This window comes from Danio rerio, chromosome 6 (assembly GCF_052040795.2).
Source record: "Danio rerio strain M-AB ecotype USA chromosome 6, GRCz13ab, whole genome shotgun sequence".
NCBI classification, from domain to species: domain Eukaryota; kingdom Metazoa; phylum Chordata; class Actinopteri; order Cypriniformes; family Danionidae; genus Danio; species Danio rerio.
Genome location: NC_141026.1, coordinates 36,671,201 through 36,696,942, shown reverse-complemented (window position 1 = coordinate 36,696,942; position 25,742 = coordinate 36,671,201). Strand labels below are relative to the sequence as shown.

General features: G+C 34.1%; 1 protein-coding gene and 1 long non-coding RNA gene across 5 annotated transcripts in view; one reads left to right on the top strand and one right to left on the bottom strand.

Annotated features, from left to right (window-relative positions):
• lrp8 (low density lipoprotein receptor-related protein 8, apolipoprotein e receptor) overlaps positions 1-25,742 on the bottom strand; it is a 290,837-nt gene that overhangs the window by 250,264 nt on the left and 14,831 nt on the right.
• The window catches only part of LOC137490673 (uncharacterized), a 202,150-nt gene continuing 177,002 nt past the window's right edge, over positions 595-25,742 (top strand). The window contains exon 1 of the long non-coding RNA XR_015944652.1: positions 595-625. This is a non-coding gene — a long non-coding RNA (uncharacterized LOC137490673). The remainder of the gene's footprint in view (positions 626-25,742) is intronic.

Genomic DNA, 25,742 nt, shown 5'->3' with positions numbered 1-25,742 from the left:
CATGGTAGCGTGCGTTCTGATCAACTGACCTAATCAGAGGGTTCCAGCTGATGCCTAATTAGTGGGCTATATAAAGCCTGTGTTTCACTGCTGGTTATCAGTCCATTGTTGTTTTCATGTTCCTGTCTGAGTAATGTCCAGGTTTTCTCTTTAGTCTAGATCAGGGGTCACCAAACTTATTCCTGAAGGGCCGGTGTCCAGCAGATTTTAGCAGATTTTTAGCTCCCTAATCAAACACACCTGAACAAGCTACTCAAGGTCTTACTATGTATACTTGAAACAACCAGGCAGGTATGTTAAGGCAAGTTAGAGCTAAAACCTGCAGGGACACAGGCCCTCCAGCACGGTGATTGGTGCTGGAGACTGTCTAATGAAGTGTTAATATGGACCTGTGGAAGCTCTCCATTTCTGGACATTGTGCTAATTCTCTATCCTTTTCAGAGCACCTTAAGACTTATACTCATTGTCGTAGCTCATTAAATTGTCCTTCACTCACAGTTGGACTTTCCCCATTACTTTCGTGACAATAAGTGAATTGGATGAACTAAACTGGCTGTAGTTTATGAGTAAGTGTAAGTGTATGGGTGTTTTCCAGTACTGGGTTGCAGCTAGAAGGGTATCCGCTGCATAAAACATATGCTAGAATAGTTGGCGGTTCCATTGTGCTGTAGCAACCCTGTTTCAAATAAAGGAAAACGAATAAATGAACAATGAAAAATTATTAAAGGAGTTCTAAACATATATGAATATAAATGGGTGTCAATAATTGCCACAATCATTTTGGATTCTTGTTTACTTCTTTCTCTCTCTATGTCAAAATATCCAATAATGTTCTAAAATAAAAACATATGATATGACATATTATTGCACAGTAGGTAGTGCTGTCTCCTGACAGCAAGAAGGTCGGTGGTTCGAGCCCCGATTGGGTCAGATGGAATTTCTGGAGTATGCATGTTCTCCTCACGTTCGCGTGGGTTTCCATTGGATGCTCCGGTTTACCCCACAAGTCCAAAGTTATGCGGTATTGGTGAATTGGGTAGGCTAAATTGTCCGAAGAGTATGTGAATGAGTGTGTATGGATGTTTCCCAAAGATGGGCTGCAGCTGGAAGGGCATCTGCTGGAAGGGCATCTTCCAGCCTCAACCACGGCGAATGAAGCTCTGCACAAGACTTTTGGCCAGCGGAGAAATTAAAATGGTCGTGCCAAACTGAGTCTGGTTCTCAAGGTTTTTTTTCTTCATTCCCATCAGGTGAAGTTTTTTTTCCCTCTCCGCTGTCGCCACTGCCTCGCATGGTTCAGGATTGGTAGAGCTACGCATCGATGAATTTGCTCTTCAGTGTTTGAACTCTCAGTAATGATTAAATCACACTGAACTGAGCTAAACTGAACTGAACTGAACTTAAACACTAAAAACTGAACTACACTGTTCCAGTTACTATGACCATTTATGTGAAGCTGCTTTGACACAATCTACATTGTAAAAGCGCTATACAAAGTAAGCTGAATTGAATTTAATTGAATCTGCTGCGTAAAACGTGCTGGATAAGTTGGCGGTTCAATCCTCTGTAGTAACCCCGGATAAATAAAGGAACTAAGCCAAAAAGAAAATAACAAAATAACAAAACAAACCTGATCTAACGTCCACATAAATCTTCTTTTATAATTGTACTGACACACAGCTGTGGTGATAAAGACGGTAAAATTGCTGTAATTCATTACACACATGCACTGTTATAAAAAGGTTTTGAACTTGTAAGACATATTCTTGATCACATTTGATGATTGATGATCACAGAGAGCAGAACAGATCTTTCAATCCCTTTCAAGTCCTGTCTTGTGGACATGTTTATACGTGTTACTACTGAGACCAATTCGGTGGACAGGAAAACCACACTTCTACGTTACGTTGCAGTGGGCATGCAGAAGGGATTTGTTTCTTATTTTATGGTCAGGAAATAAAAAAAAGAGACTTATTGTGTTTTTATCACCCCAATATGATTGTGGACACACAATACCTACACAGTTTTGTCCAGACAGCTTACAAAAGATGATTTTCATCATCATCCTTTAACTACAATAATGTTGCATTAGTAAATGTTGAACTTTGATAAATAAATGCTATATTTATATATATATTGCCCAATGAGTTCCTTATTGGTTTATTAACTTACATTGACCAATAAAACTTTAATGTAAAGTGTGAAATGTTTAAAATAATAGATAGAACATAAAAAACATCGTCAAAAACAAGATATTGACCTACAATTTCAGTGGACATAAGCTATACTGGACTGAAGCCTAATTATTTGCATTTTTCTCCTTTATGAATAATAAAACCCTGGGCATCTACCCAGAGCCTTGTCCTTTAACTCGCCTACAAACTCCACCCAGAGCATAAACAGCAGCCAAATGATCGGCTAATACTCTCTATCCTCCAAGAGAGACAAGACATTGAGTATAAATGGGTAATTGGCCACTAATCACTATGGAACCGGGATTACTGGGAATTACATGTTGGACTCAAGCCTTTGCTTAGCAAGCATGTGTGGGCATAGATGTACACAGAAATGCTGAATACCCATTTGCAGTCTTTGTGTACCTGCGCTGCAAGGATGAATAGGTGTAAATATGTTATATATACTGTTTATATATATCGCACATTAAAAATGTAACAATGTGTATCATGGATAACAATTCTATATGTCATGTTTGCAAAAAAAAAAGTTTAGTCATGTTTATTTTTAGCATCAGATATGGTAATAGCTCATCAAGTATGCCTGAAAGTCACAACTAGAGTTGAATGATTATTATTAATTAGTCATGTTTGTTGTTAGTCATTAATAATAAATTACACCTTAAATACAATATTTATTACTATTCAATATTTATAACTGCTTAATGGTTTATATTCAGACTGTGAGAATATGCATTTTACACATAATTCTGTAAAGCAAAATCTTGAAGATTTCGTTTATGGTTTCATCATTAGCATTTAATCAACCCAGGCACATTATGAATACGTACCCCTGAATACATTCCTGGAGAGTGCAAAATACGTCCCAGGATATATATTATTGTGCAGTTTTTGTATTCGCAAATACACCAGAGGCCGCCGTGCACGCTTTTTCAGATCTCACATTTCTCTTGCGAGTGCCATTCACGCCTGCTGCTCTCACGTAAATCCACCAGAGGCCGCTGTCGACGAACTGATTGACTGATCGACCAACTGATCCCCCCACTCACTCCCTTCACTAAACCCAACTAATAGTGTACCAATTCACATAATTCATGCTCTACGTTTTCACAATGAGCCTGTATTGCATTTAATACATCATTTTAGCTTGAATTATGGTGAAAATTAAAGATTACTATTTCTGGTGGCTTTAATTTGCATTACATATTTTGTTTCTTTGTAACCAGCTCTCAAAAAATATTCAAAGATTTATATTTATCATTTTATATTTATATTTAAGATTTATATGTATAAATAATACAATAATTCATGACAAATTAATTATTTGTATCCAACCGTTTCAACTACCTGACCCGCATGGTCTTTGTTTTACCCATAAACAAGTAATAGATGAATAAAGATAAGTTGCACACAAATTACCACCTGTCAATCACTTTTTCAGCGGGAGGTCCTTCGGTAAAAAACAAAACCAACATTATCTGAGGTTTTCACTAAAATTACTAAGTACAAGTGTAAAAGTGAAAGACTGATAGCAGTGTACTGATGCTGTGACACGTTACCTGATAGATTCAAAAGACCGAAGTCCTTAGATAAATGGGCAGATCAAGCTTTTTTTATCTAATTGTATTTTGTATGTGTTTAATCTAACACTTTTTTGTGATGACCCATTTTCGTCTACATCCGCACACCCCAAACACATCCAATGGGGTCAATTTATGCATGGAAACAAAGCAGTTTTTATACAACCTAAAAACACAGAATTTGGAATTGTCAACCTGGAATATGACCACATGATATGTCTTTTATTTGGAACTGATACAGATTTTGTTTTGACCGATATGATAAACGATAACATTAGATTTGGAGGACCATAGTCGATATATTCTCTGCTGATAAATATAAATGTCAAATTTGTGTTTCAGTTTGAGCTCTTCTCTTTCATATTAATATAATCTACTGCTTGACAAAAAAAGCATAAATAAATCAACAAATAATAAAGCACCCAATATTATCAAAAATCTAAATATCAGTAAAACAATAAACAAAAGTTAGCAGAAAGCATTTGAAGTGGTTCAATCAGTGGAAATAATAAATCATTTATCGGCTTAAAAATATCAGGTAATTTTAGTTATCAGACTGATAATGATAATAACTGGACTTCATATAACTGGAAAATCTGGACTTTACTAGAACTTCTATGTTTATTTCTGCTTTGACACAATCTACATTTTAAAAGTCCTATATAAATAATCATGAATTGAATTGAATTGAATTAAATTAAATTGAATAGCGGTCCCTGTAATATTCCTGGTTTTCAGTCACAGTTGTTTAAAAACTATGTAGTAAGATTTCGTAGCAAATCATACAACAAACTAGAAACACACAGCAGCATAAATCCAATCAATGAATCTTAAGTATTTGCTTAGTTAAATTCAAGCAATATTTTTTTTTTCTTTTCATGCATTGTATATTGCCTTAGATCAGAAAACTTCAGCAGAAGACATCTCTTGTTTATCCCATTTGCTTGTGTGGGCATAGCCCATAGTGTGAGTGAGAGTAGTGATTCTATGCTACATTTCTCCACTGTGTTCGCCTCTCAACTGAAACCAGCAGGACATCAGGACTGAGACGTATGAGGCAACTCTCACACACTAACAAATGTCTCTTGAGGCAGGGAAATAGCTGATTAAACCAACTGTGTGCTGAATCTGAATGGCTCTGTCTCTTCTTCACAGTACGACAGATGGGAAAGTGAGGAAAGAAGGAAGATGAAGATGGTGTGGGCGGTGTTTGAGAAAAAGTCTCAGCGTTGCTTGCCAAAAAAACAGACTATGTCAGCCAGTATACCAATACAATGCACTTTCCATATCTGAATTATGTTCTTTCCGATTTCTTTACGACTTACATAGCAAAACCCATGAGTCTAAATGCTTGAAAGACTGTTTGCAGCTACTATTATATTTGACTATTTGTATTGACGTTTATATTAGTTAAATTAACAGATGCTTTTATCTAAATTGACTATGGACTTAGAAAAAGTGGCATGTGGAAAAAAACAAATACAAGTAGTGCAAACAGTTGCAAACATTTTATCAATATTAATAATGTACATGTAAATTATCATAATTTATTAATATATACAGTATGATTATTAATTTATTAATTTTCTTTTTGGCTTATAAAGTCCCTTTATTAATCTGGGGTCGCCACAGCAGAATGAACCGCCAAAATATCCAGCATATGTTTTTACGCAGCAGAAGCCATTCCAGCTGCAGCCCATCTTTGGGAAACATCCATACACACTCATTCACACTCATCCACTACAAACAATTTAGCCCACCCAATTCACCTATACTGGATGTCTTTGAACTTGTGGGTTAAACTGGAGCACCCAAAGGAAACCCACACGAACAAGGGAAGAACATGCAAACTCCACACAGAAACGCCAACTGAACCAGCCAAGGCTTGAACCATATAATGATGTAGATGAAAATGGGTCATCACAAAATGTATATAAAAAGGACTGTTTGTAATATATATACTAAAGGACTGTTTATATTCACTGTATTAACTAAACATCTAACAAAATAAAATAAAAAAAAATAATTAAATAAAATTTTATTAAATAAATTAAAATCTAAAATAAAAATAATGAATGAATGAAATTATAAAAATAAATAAACATATGCACTGTTGATATCCACTGTATTAACTGAACACCCTAAATAAAATAAAAATACATTTTATTAAAATTAAATAAATGAATATACAATTAAATTATATAAAATAAATATATTTATAGACTGTTAATATCCACTGTATTAACTGCACATCTTAAAATAAAATAAATGTAATTAAATACTATTTTAATAAATAAAATTCAATAAATGAATATAAAAATAAATAAAAGAAATAAAAATAATATAAAATAAATATACATAGGGATTGTTTATATCTACTGTATTAACTGAACATCTGAATTAATATATATATATATATATATATATATATATATATATATATATATATATATATATATATATATATATATATATATATATATATATAGCAATCATTTATATATTGTTACTGTATCAGTGAACACATTTTATTACAATGCCTATAATTGCACATAATTAACTGAAAGAAGTAAAATACCTAAAGTTGGCTCTAACACACAAATGCACAAACTATCAGCCAAGATAAATAGTTACACACATACACACATCAGAAATCAAACAGATGGAAAGACAGAAGGTACGGATGAGAGAAGGCTTTTCCATGTTTCAGGCATTTACATACAAGCGGGTGCGAGTGGGCAGATAAACTCACACACACAAACACAGAAAAAAAAAATCTCCAAGCTTCTCACACGTGTATACACGAGGGACATGCACAGGTAATTGATCAGTACACATTTAACTAATTTGACTAGTAAAATGCTAATATGGCAAATTGATTTCCCATAGCCAACTTCACTTACCAAAGGCAACAGTGACATTCAGATCTCTGGAATCAATTCACTGGACTGTGGATGAGTGACATTGAGGTGATGAGAGATGCTTTTATATGCAGCCACGCAGAACTCATACTGCTGTATTTATTTTTGTTAAAGTCATGAATCCCACCAATATGAGAATCTGCTTTTATTGTAGAAGAAAAAAATGCGAAGCGCTGTGAAAAACTTGGTCACGTATCAAAGCAGTATTTGTGTCCCTGTGACCTCTGTGTTTTTCTGGCAGAAATAACTCTCTCAACAACCAGCCACTCTGCTGCTAGTATGCTGAAACATTCACCAAATGTGTTACTAAATGTGTCTAAATCTTTATGTTACTTTTATCCTAAAGTTTTAAGTTAGATAATAATGATTATGGGTAATGTATAACAACATTCATTTTACAAATTTTGTTTTAAGTGTGTAAGACTTGCCATTTTTATTTATCAATGACATACTGAATTTTACTGAGCTATATTTTTATCAAAGATATAGCATAGTTTCTACCAAATAAATGAAGCCCTCACAACTGTTTTCAGTATTGTTAATAGTTATAAAAGCACTAAGACCATCACCTTAAAAATATGTCAATCTTTAAAATCTTCATTGAAACTTGAAAATGACCAATTTTGGATTGTTAATAAGCATTTTAAAATGTTTATAACCAATCAAAAAGTGTATAAACTCATATAAAACATTATAAAAATCTCTTTTTTAATCCTTATGTAGTGTTGGGGATGTTTTCACCCACTCTGGGGTGTTTTTAGGTCTTTTGGCAAAAAACTTTTTTCTGTGTTTCAGCAAGCAGAATGATTTTTGGTGACAGATCTTATTTTGTGACACATTTTGAGAAAGTTCTTTGAAGTCAGTGATAAAAGGTAGGGATGTCCACATCCAATCACATGATATAAAATCGGGCACGATAACGTGGTTTCAGACTCAATTGGAATCAGACATTACCTTCCTTCAGGACTTGGCATTGGCATTGGCACAGAGTTAGACCCTTTTCTTGACTTCACACAGAAACAGCACTGCGTGTGGCATGACATCACTTTGTTGCAGAGATGATATTGGTTACATGCTGGCAAAGTAGAACACTGAAGCAGCTTGAAGCAGAAAGCGCGAGTATGTCTGCGTTCTGGAGGTATTATAAAGTTGATGACGACAACATTGCCAAAGCAAACTGTGAGATATCGTCACTTTAAATTTATAAGGTTCTATGTGACGTCTTTATCAAAATTGAGGTATTGACATATTCTTATTAATTGACAACTTATTAACATTATGGTATTTTTTTTGTACGTTGTTTACATTTTAAGACTTTTTATTTAAAAAACAAATGTTAATCACACTGTCTGCTATGGAATGCAAAAACTTTGAAGCTCAATATCTCAAACTCGTTCAGAACGCAGAGAGAACCTTATAATTCCAAGGTGACGATATGTAAAGTTGGGATTGCCTGCGGGGTATTTTAAGTTTTGGTGATATTTCTTTTTATATTAGATTTTTTAAAATATTTACTGTTGCACTTAAGTCCAAAAGTGGAGAATTTATGTTCTTTATTACTTGATTCTTCAAGCTACCTCACAGAAGTGCTCTGTTTGTTAACAGAATTGTTGATTGTTAAAATAAGGTGAATTAAATAAAAAAATAAGGAACATCCAGGATCTGTTTCTTGGCTCTTCTTTTTTTAATGTATTATAGAAGTATCGGATCAGGTTTCTGTATCAGTAGATACTCAACATCAATTGACAAATAATTAATTTTTTTCCACAATAACTTTTTATATTGAAAATACGTAATTTTGTGTTTTTTCCCACCAAATCAGTGACATCGTTTGTAAATTTTCATTTGTCAGTTAAAATGCTGTATAAAAAAAGCAAACAAACAAATTAACAGATTAATTAACAGATTTATACAAAAAAATAAAATAAAAATAGCTTTATCTGATGCATTTTTACAGCAGTTTAATAATTCACTGCATGGTTTCATCCCTAACATAACAAAATGGTAGTAAATTTGAACAGCGCACAAGGGTAAAAAAAGATAAAATTTTGATTAAAAAAATCATCCTCAAATCAATATATACATATTGATATATTGATATATATATATATATATATATATATATATATATATATATATATATATATATATATATATATATATATATATATATATATATTATACTTTTTAAAAAATTAAGCAATACAACTGTTTTCAATTCTGATGATAATCTTTTTCTGAAACATCCTTTTCCACTAAAGATGAGAGTGATTGCTGAAAAGAACTACTTTTAAAAATATGTTACTAAATATACTTTATAACTACAAACATTTATTATTTGATTTTACAGCTTTAACAAAATAAAAAAGCCTTGGTGAAGATTACAGTTATTTTCAAACTTTTTTAGTTAACATATTTGTTGTTTCATATTTGTTGTGTATTTGTTTAGACGCTGCAATCAACCACACAGTTCTTCAAAAATGACTCACTGATTCACAGTATTGTTTTTCGCACTCCAATCTCCTCCTCTTCTAGTGTTGGCAGGTGGATAGTGGGACGGGGAGAGTGTATCTGGGTCACTAGAAGCCATGCATCCCAAGTCCGCCACCAGTAAAGAGAAAAGAGTTCCTTTTCTGTTTGCCTCCCCTTCCTTAATCTGTCGTTTTTTTCTCTCACATGCTCCCTTTCTTAAACGGAGCATCGAAATTTTGGCCCCATACAGGCAGAATCCAATACAAGCTTTTAGCAAAGATGTGTGTGGCAGGTGAAGTGGGACGAAGTGATGAAGAGGGAGCAAAAGAAGAGCTCACGAAGGGGGAAAAAGCATAAGGAATAAGGCAAGCAAGAAAAAGAGATCTTCCTCCGCTTGTCACTTCCTTTCAGGATTCTCTCTCCTTTCATGTGTGTTTGTATCAGGTGTGTTATGCTGATGCGTGAGTAAGCATCATACGCACCCTGAGAGCTCTCTACATTTAAAATAGCTCTGACTGGAAAACACGAGCACACTTAAAACATCCTCCTGAAAAACGCACCTGCACCTCCCACGAGCAACCCTCCTCCTGCACATCTGATCCTTTCACTCTCTGTTCTTTTTTGGGTACCTCTCATTCGATTAAAGCCACTGGGAGAAAATATCAAAATATATCTAGAATTTCCTACTTTTAATATTGACACTGCTTATGCAGCAAAGTGAATGGAATTATCTTTGAGTTACTCCTCCATTTGTTTAACAAGCTCGCTAATCTCTTTCTTCGGTTGAGCTATCCCTAGTGAGGCATCTCTCAGGGGGCTTATTAACACTGTTACAATATAAATATAGTTTTATAGTAGGCAAACATGCTGCTGACATACAGTATGCAGTACAGTTTGAAAGTTTGTGAACCCCTGGTGAAAATGCCAATAGGGTGGTTTGTTGCTTCAACCAAAGCAGAGGAGCATTGTTTAAAATAGCTCAATATTCCTGATCACGAACCTGTACACTTACCTACTGCCTGAACCGCACATGCTCACCATAATTAAAAAGCAAAGTTTGTTAAAGTAATGTGCCGACAGGACATTTATTTTCATTGTAGCATGTTTGTTCCTGCTGCTTGCAATAGCACTACTGTGCTGTCATGGCAACCCTAGTAAGCTGACAAATCTTAACTCGATGACGAAGTGGTTATTTTATTAGCTTGTGATTTTTGAAATCAGTATCCGCGTGTTAAGTCGTGATGTATGGGTGACATGTGGAATACTGTTTCCGAGTCAAAGCTGCAACTTATTTGAATTGAGAAAATATTTGTTTATGACCACTTTTTAGTCCTATCACACATTAAAGTGAATTATATATAAAATCATGGTGTACATGACAGTCTCTGGGCTTGCTGCATCACAAATACAATTTGTTTTACAATTTATAAAAAATTAATCACTTTCTGGCCATCAGATATTAGGCATGGCATTTAGGTTAACTAGGCAGGCTAGGGTAATTAGGCAAGTTGTGGTATAATGATGCTTTGTTCTGTAGACTATTGAGAAAATATATAGCTTAAAGAGGATTTTGACCTTAAAATGGTTTTAAAAAAATAAAACCGCTTTTATTCTAACCAAAATAAAACAAATAAGACTTTCTACAGAAGTAAAACCATTATCAGAAAATGTCCTTGCTCTGTTAAACATCATTTGGGAAATATTTAAAAAAGAAAAATAAATTCAAAGGTGGGCTATAAATTCTGACTACTACTGTTAAATACTTTATTTATAAGCATTTCATAGAAATTTTAAACCGACGTCCTGATAGTAACATTTCAAAAGCTAAGAGAAGGGGATGTGTACTATCTTTAAAAATCGCAATTGCATCCCTGAGAAGAGTGCATCTATAAACAAAGGAATTTATTGCATATGCTATTAGTGCATACTTTTTCTATTTATTGTGCAGCCCTTTAAGTATTATTATTATTATTATTATTATTATTATTATTTAAGATAAATAACAGAGCAAACTATATATCCCTAATTATAGAGCTGACCCCCCACAGATCTTGTTTTGACATCCTTCAGGGGTAATCAAGCATTAATTAGGGGGATCAAATCCCCTAAACCCCCTTGTAATTCAAGCCATGCCTAAAGCCTTCAATGTACCAGCACTCACTGTGCAAGATATGTGTTATCAGTAATAGGGCTGTACCATACTGAAAAAATATCATTGGGATGTTTTATTTTTCTACAATATTAAATATATAATTTCACTACTTGGAAAGAATTCTTAATTTTCAATACATAGGGATGATTCTGTACGGGACTGCATCTACATAAAATAAAACAAATCAATCACAAACATTCAGTAACGATACTGTAAGAATAAAATATACAGCGCTAAATTATTTTCTGGAAGTCTAGCTATATTTAGATACACAAATCAAAAAAATATATATTATATATATATATATATATATATATATATATATATATATATATATATATATATATATATATATATATATATATATATATATATATATTTGTGAAGTTTTTGCAACGTTTAAACATAAAATTACCAAAACATTTTTCACTTATGTGTGTATTTATCATTCAATTCAGTTTAAAAATTTTGAGGCATAAAAAATAAACTTTTTAACTTTAAGGAAAAATTATTATATATATATATCAAACTCTCTCTCTCTCTTTATATATATATATATAAATATATATATAAATGCAATCAATTTTCCTTAAAGTTAAAAATGTAATTTTTTATGCCTCAAAATTTTTAAACTGAATTAAATGATAAATACACACATAAATGAAAAACGTTTTGGTAATTTTATGTTTAAACGTTGCAAAAACTCCACAAATCATGAGTGTTTTCAAATACGTTTTTCAAATTCTGGTCAATAGTAATACCAACATTGCAGATCCTGCGATGTGACTATTGCGAATACGCACATTGCGATATCGACGCTGAAACGATATATTGTGCAGCTCTTATCAGAAACATTAAATATAAAAAACAAAAACAAAAAAAACGCCTCAAAATATAGATATTTTAATTGTATTTTGCGAAACATTTCTGAAATTGTCTGAAAAACAATGCTATTTTTTTCTCATCGTTTTTATAGACAAATTTTTTAAGTTTTCAAGGAAAAAAAAAACATTTTCAATATGCACATATTCTATATATGTGGTAATGGAAATACATCTGGTGACTTAGATCACAATCAATTCAAACCGATTTTGATAGCATGGTACTCAATAATAATTACCTGAATTTTTTTTTTACCTTAAATATAATGCAGCACAACTGTTTTCAAATGCGACTATCAAATCAGCATATTACAACAATACCACCACAAAAGAAACCAATTACATTTGAAAATATATTAAGTACTATAAGGTACACCTGTTAAATGCTTCTTCAACCCAAACATCTAATTAGCCAATCACATAACAGCAACTCAATTCATTTAGACACATATCATCATACCACCCAGCAGCACTAATGTATAAGTGACATTCCCAACCATCACACACCCTTTAGCAAGCCGCCCGGTGCAAGGAAGAGTTGAGTTTACGCACGGCAGGTGGTCTGCGATAATGAACAGGACATCCAGTCCAGCATGCTCTGTGTCAGTCTATATGCGGCGGTCTCAATCAGGACCCATGCAGACTGACTCTCCACAGCCTGTAATCAATCATGTACTGAGGCAGTGAAATAAAGGGCTCTCTGGATTCATGTCCATAAGGTCATTGCCTTCAAGAACACCATTGAGAACAATTGGAAAGTAGTTAACCGAATCGTATTCTTGTCTTAAAGGGCCGCTCGCTAATTTACTTTGTCTCACGGCTACTGTCGCTGATGTGCTTTGTCTGGCTCTCCAACACTTTAGGCTTTTCTTCTCTCTAAAGAACTGACTCACACTTTGGTTGTTAAATCATGCACACAAATGAATCTCACACACACAAAACTGCATAAGCTCCCGCCTCCTGTACCAAAGGCACATTTTGACAGTTTAATATGTCAAAAGAACAAGGTGTTTTTGACCTGCGACCTTGGTTTCTAACAAAGCACATTCACTCAAGCACTCGTGTGTTGAAAATATTATTCCCACAATTGTTACATTGTTCCATCTCCTTCACACACTTTTCCGCCCAACTGTCCAGAAAAAATCTTTACAAATTGCAAACTGTGTGATCTGACTGTGTGATCTTACACATTCCAAGAATGCACTTCATGCAACAATTTAATGCTTTTAGTGTTAAAATTTTATTTATTTATTTATTTATTTATTTATTTATTTATTTATTTATTTATTTATTTATTTATTCCTTTATTTATTTTATTTTGTTTAATGTTTTTATTTATTATTATTATGTTTATTTTATTTATTTATTACTTATATTTATCATTATTATTATATTTATTTATGTATTTATTGTTTCTATTTGTTTCTATTTATTATTATTATCACTTTATTTTATTTATTATTATTATTTTATTTTTAATTTGTTAATTTATTATTTCTATTTATTATTATATTTATTTATCTATTGTTTCTATTTATTAATATAATTTTTATTATTTCTATTTATTACTATATTTTGTTTATCCATGTTTCTATTTATTAGTTAGATTTATTATTATATTTATTTATTATTTCTATTTATTATTATATTTAATTTTATATTTATTTACGTATTATTTCTTTTTATTAATATATTTATTGCTTCTATTTATTATTATTTTTATTATTTTATTTATTTATCATTTCTATTTATTATTAAAATTAATATTATATTTATTTACTTATTATTTCTTTTTATTAATATATTTATTACTTCTATTTATTGTTATTTTTTATTTATTATTATAAATAAACTATTATTTAAGAAGAATTATTTAGTCTTCTTTATAGCCACTTTTTATAGCCACCAAAGATAAATATTCACTTGTGGACAACGAAAAAAGTAAAGTTAAAAGGTAAAGTTTAACTCCATTTAACAGCGTTTTACTGGTATACTATTAGCACTGGTGCACAAACATAAACCCATACACTCACATCCAGCCGTCTCAGTGTTTACCATCTGGGTGGAGATAGTAAATAGGATCAATCTCATTAGAAAAGCACTGATGGCAGAGATAGCAGAGCAGCCATCGTGAGCATGGCTTCCCCGGTTAGTAATTCAATAAGTGGTTTGTAAGCCCCCTGCATTCATTTAATTCAATTAGTCAATTTTTGTCTCTTGATATGTCTGGCCCTATTTTGCAGGGAGAAAGGCTAACCCATCAAACATCGCTTTGGGTCGGCTACATGTCCTAATGATGCGGAAGCCACTGATCCATGACACTACCACGACAGTATTGAGCAGTAAATCAATAGAAAAACAAATATCAGTGAAACAGCCGGGTAAAGTATCTACAGGCCAATGTGTTGAGTTACTCTGCAATCCTTTGGAAATAGTTTCCTTTAAATCAGTACTAATTAAACTATCATTTGGTTATGGTATACGGTTATTCAAGGACGCATGGTGGCTTAGTGGTTAGCACTCACAGCAAGAAGGTTGCTTGTTCAAGTCCCAGCTAGGTCAGTTGGCATTTCTGTGTGGAGTTTGCATGTTCTCTCTGCGTGTTTGCGTGGATTTACTCTGTCTGCTCTGGTTTGCTCCACAGTCCAAAGGCATGTGCTATAAGCGAACTGGATCAACTAAATTGCCTCTGGTGTCTGAATGTGTGTGTGTGTGATTTTTTTTTTAAAGTAATAAGAATGGTTTGCATTTGAATCAAAAATGTGACTTTATTTTGGTAAGCTGCTATTTGGTTGCTTTTATTGCACCTTTTTATATATTTGGTGATTTTATACCTTGTGATGCAGCTTACTATTAAGTAACTCAAACTTTATTTGCAAATTGGAGTTTGTGAAATAAATAAAAATGGTAAAAACTAATAATAAATCCATATTAAATAGTCCCTAAAAAGTGATGTTGGGTCTTCAGTTTCGCACTCAGGTGCGCTTTGAACTCACGCGCCAAATCACCTGAACCCTGCTCTGGCACACCTCTTCCAACCAGGCCAGGGCCGGCCAACAGAACCACACCTGGCCCTTGATTCGGAACACTCACACTTGTCAAACAAACCGGGAAATGGGAGTCAAACATGCCTGGGCATGGTTCGAATAGCCTGGTGTTATTACATCCTAATTCACTAATATACAGAGATGTATACTAACGCAGTAGAACTACTTCACTACTGTACTTAAGAACTAAAAGGCTTTATCTGTACTCTACTGGAGTATTTTTTTTTCTCCGACTTCCACTTTTACTTATGTACATATTTTCGATAATTTTAATCATTTTAATCCGATACATTTTTTATGTGCTGCATAACATTAAGAGTACAGTTCATATATCTGTAATAAAGAACAAAATTGTATTACAAACAATATATAAATATCAATTTATTTATAGATTTTATTTTTTTTAAATATTGTGTTGTGAAGAAAAAATCTAATTATGTCTGGAAAACATCGTCAATGCACCGAGATGCACCAAGATATTGAATTGAACTAAAACTATGGCATGATAATTGTAAATGGACCAAACCGTGAGACCAGTGTGGATTCACACCCCTACTTGTTATAATTATAGACCTTTTTCTTGGCTGTTGCATGGAGGGCGCCATAATGACCAGCGTCTTCCTGTAGAATGTATAAAACTTCTGTTTACATCTTTACAACCTGTAATTTGCCATCCGAAAATAGGTTTCATTAGCGTTTTGACTGGATTACGAAGTGTTTTTGTGACACACAACTTTGAAAGGTGTGTGTTAAAGCTGTCATAATCTGTCAGAAAAACAGTATCGTAAACCATGTTTCTTTTTATTCTGCTTAATCACGTGCCCCAAAAAACATATTTAAAATAAACAAAACAATATGATGTCTTTAGACTGCTTTCTTTAATAACTACAATACACAATACTTGACTCTTACTTTCAGTACTTGAGTAGTACATTTTGAAATAAACTACTTGCTATACTTAAGTACAAAAAATGTTGAACACTTTAGTACTTCCACTTAAATATGGTGCTTAAAGAGCACTTCAACTTCTACTCAAGTCATTTTTTGATAAAGCACTTGTACTTTTACTTAAGTCTGGGTCTCTAGTACTTTATACATCTCTCCTAATATATTTAAACATTTAGGGAGATTTTTAAACCACAATTACATTATGATCATTTTGGATATACAACAAAGCATAGTCATCACATCACTTTGACTGTAATTGCATCTCATAAAATGACTACAGTATATGTTATGCTGAGACTACATAAGACAGAACTTATTTGTTTATATAACTGCTACATTTTATCCTTGTAATATCTCTTTAGATCTTTTTTTTTTATCCAATGGCTCCCACAACTTTGATCTTAATGTCACTTTCCTCTTTCATAGCTACAACGTTATTTCTCACAACTGTAACGTACAGCTGACAACGTGACGGTTCCTATTTCAATCTAAAAATTACCTATTATATATCTCATGGGTATAAATGGGTCTCCATATATTCTAGTCCACCATATTCAACATTAACGTCAAAAAAATTTGAAATATTGAAATACAAATTGAAATTCAAATTGCCATTCACAAATATAAAGTCCATGACATGGAATTCAGATTCACACTTCACCTATGCTGTATTTACCTCGTTTGCTCCAATTTGCAGCTAGTTTCATCTGTCATATGCTTCATCACCCTCGAAACCAGTAAGCTCACTGGGGAACGAAGCGAATCAATCTGGTTGATAAACCTACAATTATAGTCTCCTCTGCTGGACAGATGAAAGAGAATATCAGAATGGTCATTAAGCTCATTTTCTGAAATTAGCGTTACTTTCCAAAAGTCACCAGTGAAGACGTTCGGCACATTCAGCAGGGATATGAAGGCCTTGCCTCTTTGCATTTCATTTGCTTTCCAAAGACTACTCCTTGTCTGTTGACTTTTTTCATGCTCTAAGCACCCAAATCATATTTCTCTCTCTCTCATTTAATAAATTACAAAGTAAATCACTGAGATATTTGTGGAAATGATGCATTGCAGGTGAGCAGAACTGCCAAAAGGTCTAGGGAAAGTGATTAGCTTCTTACAAATCAAGAAACGAGAGCAGCACAGGACTTTACAAAGTGAATTCACAATTCTTAGACACTTAGGTATCTGACAGGAGGATATTGTGTTATCGTTAATATTTATGAGTGCCAGAGGAAGCAAAAGTGAAAATAATTAATCAGGGTAACGGAGATGAATGTTAATTACAGCAGAATCTCCTTCTCATTTGCTAAGTCCATATCGCTGCCAAAAAGAAGAACAAAAAGGTAAAATGTGAATAAAATTGCAATTAGTCAAGACCTCAGCGTTTAACCTTCTCTGTTAACACTCACACTGCTGCAGGCTCTGACTTAAGTGCTGAAAGACTAGGTAGAACACGGGTATTTTTAAAACCACACTTTTTTTTGCATGCTGTTTGTCCTTACGAAAACAGAGTATATGGTGACTGAAACCGAAACTTTCTGATAACTCCAGCCAGGGTGCATATTTTCAGAAACTCTGGGTTTAGTGTGGCTGTGTAGATACTACAACCGCATTTTTTGCCTCATGACGTCAATGTGTGCACATGTTTTTTTTTTCTTTCTGATTGGTCAACACAGCTGGGTTTACACCAAATGCGGAAGATGCGTTTGGGGTAAATTCCATACATTCACGGCAAACATATATAGGCCCACACGAAATCTGTTCACAGAATGATTGAGTCCATGTATTTACTTGTGTAAATGTGTGTACATTTATATTTATTAAGTTTTTAAAATAAATTTTCACTACTATTATTTTTATATAATAACAGAAATATTACAATGTTCATATGATTTATTTACAATACAGTTTGAAAAGTAGTTTTCTGTCTTTTAGTAGATATATTAGAGGAGAGACTTGCTTTGTATACCAAATACAGTAAGTGGCTCTCATTGGATTTGCATTGTAAACATCAAATAAAAGTTTAAAAAGTATTTTTTTTTATTTAATTTGTTACGTTTTTAGTTATGAAACTCCGCAAATCATTCCACATAAATCTGCAAATTTAAAAAAAAAAATCTCTGTAGAAATAGCACAAAATGTCTGCAGATTCTGTCTGGCCCTACGTATCACATATTATGCATTGTTTGAGCTCGGGACGGTCCACGTCTGTTCTCATGCTTGCATTGACTTACAGTACATGCAATTTACTCGTGCAATATAATTATTTCACCCCTTTGGTGTGAACACAGCATAAGTGTCATTCGCCATGTTGGTTCGGCATGTCCCTAACATGTTTTCATGTAGACAGAGATTATAGAAAGCGAAGAAAACTCTGTTCATCATAGCCACCTTTTTAATTGTGTGCATAATTTTTTTTTTTTATTATTTAGTTACACACACTCACAGGTCAGTTTGTTACATTTGCCTTGCTATTAGGTTGGACCTCCTATGCATTAAATATAGGCCTTAATTCTTAATTATCTTCACTTCATCTATGCCATGGGTCTCAAACTCAATTCCTGGAGGGCCGCAGCTCTGCACAGTTTTGCGCCAACCCCAATCAAGCACAGCTGATCCAAATAATCAAGTTGTTCAAAAAAGTCTCAAACACCTTGATTAGTTGCATCAGCTGTGTTTGATTATGGTTGGAGGAAATACTATGCAAAGCTGTGCCCCTCCAGGAATTGAGTTTGAGACCCATGATCTATGGCTGTTTCTCAATTTCAAGAACGCCAAGAATTGACTTGCGTTCTTATAAAGACCGGTCTTGCCAGGTCACCTCAGAAGAACAAACTCGGGAGTCCTGTGAAAAATTAGATGCTTCATGCATGATGGTCACACACGTTCTTCATGATGGTCACATGACCTTCATGCATTTTTTATGGAAAATGGTTTAAACATTACAGCATTCATACAACAGTTTATTGTCTTTCCCCTTTTCAATATATATGACATGCACAAAAATCTTACAAATGAACAATACAAATAAACCAGATTTTAATAAGAATTTTCACAAATAAACACCCTTAATGTGTTTATGCCTTGATTAAGATTTTCCTGTTCTGATTTGGTGCATCCTTTATAATGCATCCACGCATTCTCTGTTCTTGCGGTTTTAAGTTTTGCAACTGAACTTTGGCGATTGATGATTACGTTACACGAGAACGCAAGAAAGATGAAGAACGCATATTAAGAAACAGCCTATGCAATCACCCATGAATGCATTCATTGCTACAATGTGATTTGCTGATCAGATGATTCCATTAACAAGCAGTTAAACGTGTATAAAATGGCTGATGAAAGTATATTTAGGCTTATACATATAGCAATTTAGGGTTATGTATATATGCATCTTAAAAATGGTGGCATGAAAGTGACAAACAGCAACATCTAATTTGATCTTTAAATATCACATTTAAACAGTCAAGTCATTCCAAAGAAATCTGCAAATTCAGCAATTATTGATATTTGCGATTCACGGTTTTTTATATACTGGCTATGATTTTTTAAAGGAATAAATTACATGATAAGATGATTAATTAATCTTATTGATCATCTTATCATGTAATTTATTCTCTTAAAAAAATCATCGACAGCCAGTACTAGTCTCTGTAAGCTTTAAACCCACCTGGCGGCCAGATCGGTGTGCTCTCACTTCAGCAAAGATCAGACAGGCTGTAATCTAATTACTGAAGCAGTGCAGCCTACATTAATGACTAGCTGTAACTGTAAAGTTTGTTCTGCAGTCGTGCTGAAAGGTCCAGCAGAAGAGAACAGACCTGCTCTGCACTCATTAAAGCAGCTAAGCACCACCTGGGCTCTGCTCTCAAAGCTCACTAGACTGGACATGCAATTAAAGAAATAGTTCAACCACAAATGTCATCATTCACCTTCATCTCGTTCCATGTGTTGTGTGTTTCTTGAGAGCTATAATAAAGAATATCTAAGTTGCTTTTTTAATCAATGAGAATATATAAGAAACCTCACATTTTCATCAAAAGTTGAAAATATTTGTTTAGTTTTTGTTGTATATCTATCTGAAAACTTTCTTCTATATGAAAAGTTCTTCGGAAAACAAACAAAAGGTGCCTATATCTTGAATGACCAGAGATTAGGTAAACTATCGCAATGTAATTTTTCAGTCTGATGTTTTCAGAGGAATAGGCATCAGTGCAAAAACAAAAACATATTTATCTACACATTCATATTAAAGCAGATTAGCACATGAATAATTCCACATGGCCATGGAAATACAATTAACCATTCCAATCAATTTGCTAAAACAAACACATTTGATTTGGGGAATTTGAGTTCAGTAAACATAACGACCAAACTGAACCTTTGCAATTTTCACAACCTTTTTTGTCTGTCTATCAGTCAAAAATCATTATAAATATATGGTCAACATTCAAAGTAACAATTATCATGCTTACGGTGTTTGAAATCCTCATGCAAACCTTTCTGTAGTCAAACTGCATCGTATGCCTAAAGGGTCATGAAGCATTTAACCTTTATGTGTGTAAAACATCAGTTAAGACAATGATAGCATCTGTTAGCTGTAATTGTAAGAAACAAGTGGAAATTTTGAGCTTTTCACTGTAATTTCATCTTCTGGGTTTAAAATCTCTATCAGGGTGGCGTCACTTGTGGTGATGAATCATAGAGCTACGAATCCTTTGATGACGTATCAGTGTCTAATTATTATTCATTTCTTACCCTAAGAGCAGATACTGCTTCTGAATAATTTGTTCAAGCTGTGAGACCTCGCAGTAGGCGTTCATGATAGGCCGTTGCGCTTGTAGTGTTGCCAAAAGTACCAACTTCTAAGAGTCAGTGTTGAAAATATAAAAATGTGATTCCTACTTGCATTTTAAGTGCAGATGAGTGCATTCTTGAACACTGCTGATTGGCCACTGTGGTCACATGCTCAACAGATGAAACCGTGATTGGCTCTAATTATAAACATTTTACAAGAGTGCTTTGTAATGGCAGATCATTTTCTTCATGTTTACAAGGAATATATTTTAATGTGAAGACTGGAATTGAATAAAATTAATTGCTTTAATTCATCTGAGAATGATCAGTTTACACACAGACAGCCTCTGTAAGCAAAATAATCCCAAGGATGGGCCCGTAGACATTTTTAAAGACAATGTTACAATGATTTAGATAAGAATTTCGCTACAGCTCCTTAACTCTTTAACAACCAGTAGATTACACATGGCATATCCGGCCAAAACAGTCGAGCCCTAGCATCTTTACTTGTTATTATTTCCTCATAATAATAATAACAAAATAAGGAAGTTATCATCAATCACAATACAAATTACAGTGAACTCCAAACAAACTCTCGTCTCATTGACCAGCTATGGGAAAAGCCATTATAACACAGATCACTGACTATTCTTGCCAGAGACCAGAGGGGAAAAAAAAGGGATTGACAGGTGGTAATTTGTGGGTACCTTTATTTATTTATGTTTTGGTTATGAAGCAAAGACCATGTGGGTCAGGGAGTAAAAATGGTAGGCTACAATTAATTAATTTGTTAGATTAATTGATATTTAACAACAACAACCACCCCCACCACCGCCTACGATGCCATCGTCCATCAAGATGTTTTATATTAGACATCATACGATGACAAATTGGTCAACATCACCCAGTCCAAACTGAAACAGCATTCATACGCTGAGAAACACATGTTTTGCCATGCCATGTCTACTCCCCTACTTGCATCTTTTCATGGACATTTAAGTAGCTTTTTTATTCTTTTTTTAATTCTTAGCTAGACTTGAACTGAAAGAGGGGGTTTAAAGACCTTTAAAAGGTTGCATTATGCAGTTTAACCAACTCAATACTTGTGTAACTCTTTCATTTTGGCTTTGAAAGCAAATTCTACGTGCTCTGCACAGGTACGTTATTCATAAATTCTAAAAAGAAAACTTCACACAGTAAACAGTGTTGTGCATGCAGCACTCAAAAACTCTTTCTCTCATTCTTTCTCTCTCTCTCTTTCTGAATTGCATTATTACTGGTGTGGCCTATGCTGGAGGCTTGGGGCCTCACACTAATCTTGCATGGAGACAGGGCTATTGGGGAAGTGTCAGGGTGCTTGCAAACAGGAGGAACGCTTACATGGACATGAAAATAAAGAAAAAGGCAGAGAGGAGGTGATGGGTCCCACATACCGTGCTGGCAAGAAGAGAGAGTGAGAGAGAGAAAGAAGCATGGGGAGCACTGAGCGCAGACTCCTAAAAACGCTGGAGAGTCAAAGAGATAAAGAAACATTGAAGAGCTGCTGAGGGTTTTGAAAATGGGAGGATGGGTAAAGGGAGGAAGATACAGAAAGAGAGAAAGAATGGGAAAGGAGGCTTTGAACTTTTGTAAGGTCCTTCAATTACTTAAAATGAACTGGGTTACCAGTGTAGCTGGACAATTTAGTGTAAACTTATAAGAAAAATATTATTCGGCTAGAGATAGAAGAGTCAACAACATTGCAAATTTAAGAATTTACTTCGAAACTCCTTTTTTGTGAATCATTTGGTTTAATTATCTAAGTGAATCGACTCTAATGTATTGTTTGATAAAAACTCAAAGCTGTGTGTGTGTGGTGCAAAAGGGTCATAAAGTTGGCAAAAAAACAAATTTATATTAATTGAATGCATTGATCCAATGTATGTGAAGAGATGATTGTTTTAAATGCAGAACAGATTCATGTATATAAAACACACAATGAGTTTTTTAGTGCACAAAGAATCTGTGGTTAAAAAAATTACAAAAGTTTTATAGGTGTGGAAAATAACATTTTTACTATTTCTATATCTTCAAATGCAATGTTTAAATACTTAAAAATAATACTTAAATACATTTCTAAAGATTGAGAATTAAGTAGCCAGAAGTAAGTATGACGGCATTTAGTTTTTAAAACAAATGCTACAGAGCGGTAGAGGGTTGGGTCGATAGATGATTCCATCGTCCATCGGCAATAGCCAATAGACATCACGATGCTGAGCTGACAACGCTATCCTTTGCCCCGCCCCTGTCACAGAAGCAACCCGCTTGTGAAAAATATACACTTAGGCCCCAGTTACACTAATGTGTCTTACTTTTAAAATGGCATTTTAGAACGAAAAATGATCCATGTCCACACTGGCGTTTCATCTACCATTTCTAAAAAGCCCTCCTTCCACACTATACTGCTGAAAATGCACATCACATGAACACAAACACACACACACAAACACAAACACACACACACACACACACACACACACACACACACACACACACACACACACACACACACTGTCATGCTGCACCATATGCACGCGTCTGAAATAAAGCAGTAAGAGGGTGCTTTAAACACAAAACCCCAGGGGCAGTGCACGTCGGACAGTTTATCACGGATGTACCGCTGGATTGAGTTTAGAGTATAGTTATACTATACTTACTGTAAAATCACTTACTACATATCAACATGTAAACGTGATATTTAATTAATCTTGTCTCTATCTAGCGACTCTTCTGTCTTTTGAATGTATCAGGTAACGTGTCACAGCATCAGTACACTGCTCAAATCTTTCACTTTCACGCTTGTACTTAGTATTTTTAGCGAAAACCTCAGATACTGTTAGTTGTGCACCTTTTTTACCAACCAAGTTTGTTGACACCATTATAATGACACAGATCAGTCTGCCTATTCATGCCAGAGTCCCACGGAAAAAGTGATTGACTGGTGGTAATGTGTGTGGACCTTTATTTATTTATGATTTGGTTTTGGGTAACACAAAAGCATGCGGGTCAGTTATTAATTAATTATTTAGAAATAATTAATTTACTGCCACCTACAACAACGATGCCATTGTCCATCGCAATGTTACTCATTAGACATTGTACTATGTCAATTGGTCGACATCGCTTAACCCTACCGCTTGCCCCCGTATGGATGGGAAGCAGTCGATTTTGAGATCTCAAAAAGCGTAAAGAGCAGCCTCTGGTGCATTCGCAAAAACAAGAACTGTTAAAAAAACATAGCTCCTGGGACCTATTTGGCACTCTAAAAGAAATGCACATTAGAGCTACATTTTCAGAATGAGCCAGGGTTGATCATATAATTTTTTGCTTATATTGTAATGATGTCATGCCTAAAATCACTTCATTTAAAATTCCACACGAAATATTGATTTTGGTTATTTTTTTGTACTTATTTTGTTATGACAAAATTAAACTAAATAAATAAACCCATTGCTGGTTTGCAACTGGAAGGGCATCTGCTGCATAAAACAAATGCTGGAATAGTAGGGGGTTCATTCAGCTGTGGCGACCCCTGATAAATAAGGGACTAAACCAAAGGAAAATGAATGAATGAATGAATGAATAAACAAGCAAACAAACAAACAGTACTCTAATATCAGCAATGGCCACAATATTAAAATAATTATTGGTTAATGATTGTTGGTCAGAATTGCAAACACTATGGCATTTCTAAGTGTAACCAGTCCAAGTATCCTTTTTAAAAAAGATCTGATTATGTGTTTATGCATATAAAAATCCTCAATCATTGCTCATGTATGAGAGGTTCACATTTATTCGGATTATGGCAGGCTGCAAAACATTTCTGGAGCACCAGTGAAAGACTAAGTGAGGTCAAGAGAGTTTTTTCTATCAAGCCGCATGAAAGTACAGCACAAAAAAAATGCCAAACCTTCAAACACATTTTCCTATCCTTCAGCAAGGAGAGCGTCATAAAATATACAGACTTTCCATGTCATAAATACGACGGTGGTAGTCGTTTAACATCTTCATCTCAACACCGGATCATAGCAACTTAGTACAGATATAATTCTCTGCTGCACAGCTGTGATTTAGAACATTTTTCAGCTCGATTTCTAAAGCTAACACAGTACAGAAAACACCGAGGTGAAAGGTAGAGGCTCATGTGAATAAATGAGACTGAGAAAAGTTGTAGACAAACTTAAAAGAATAATAATCTCTGAAGCTGTGTGACACTAAACCACACACACAAACACTGAAACCGGCTTACACACATTGGGAGGATGTCTGTCAGTGCACAGATGGGTATTAGCCAGATGATTTATTCATGAATAACAGGTATTGAAATATTCTTTGGATTCCAAAACTGGGAAAGTGACAAGCGAGCAAGAGCACGTATCACAGAAATGTAAATAAAGCCGAATCATGTTGAAATATTCCACTAATCTTGGAAGGGATTAGATGTATAGACGTATACTGTCAGGAACATGGACTGATCAAATAATAGGCAGTGGGATTTAGGGAGTTTGAGGTACACAATACACACAAACAAACACAAATATACAGACGGTACACTCTAAAAAACGTTGGGTTGTATTTACCAAACATTAAATTAAATATAGACAAACACAACATTAGGTTATTCATTCATTCATTTTCTTTTCAGTGTCACCACAGCGGAATGAACTGCCAACTTATCCAGCATATGTTTTACGCAGCGGATGCCCTTCC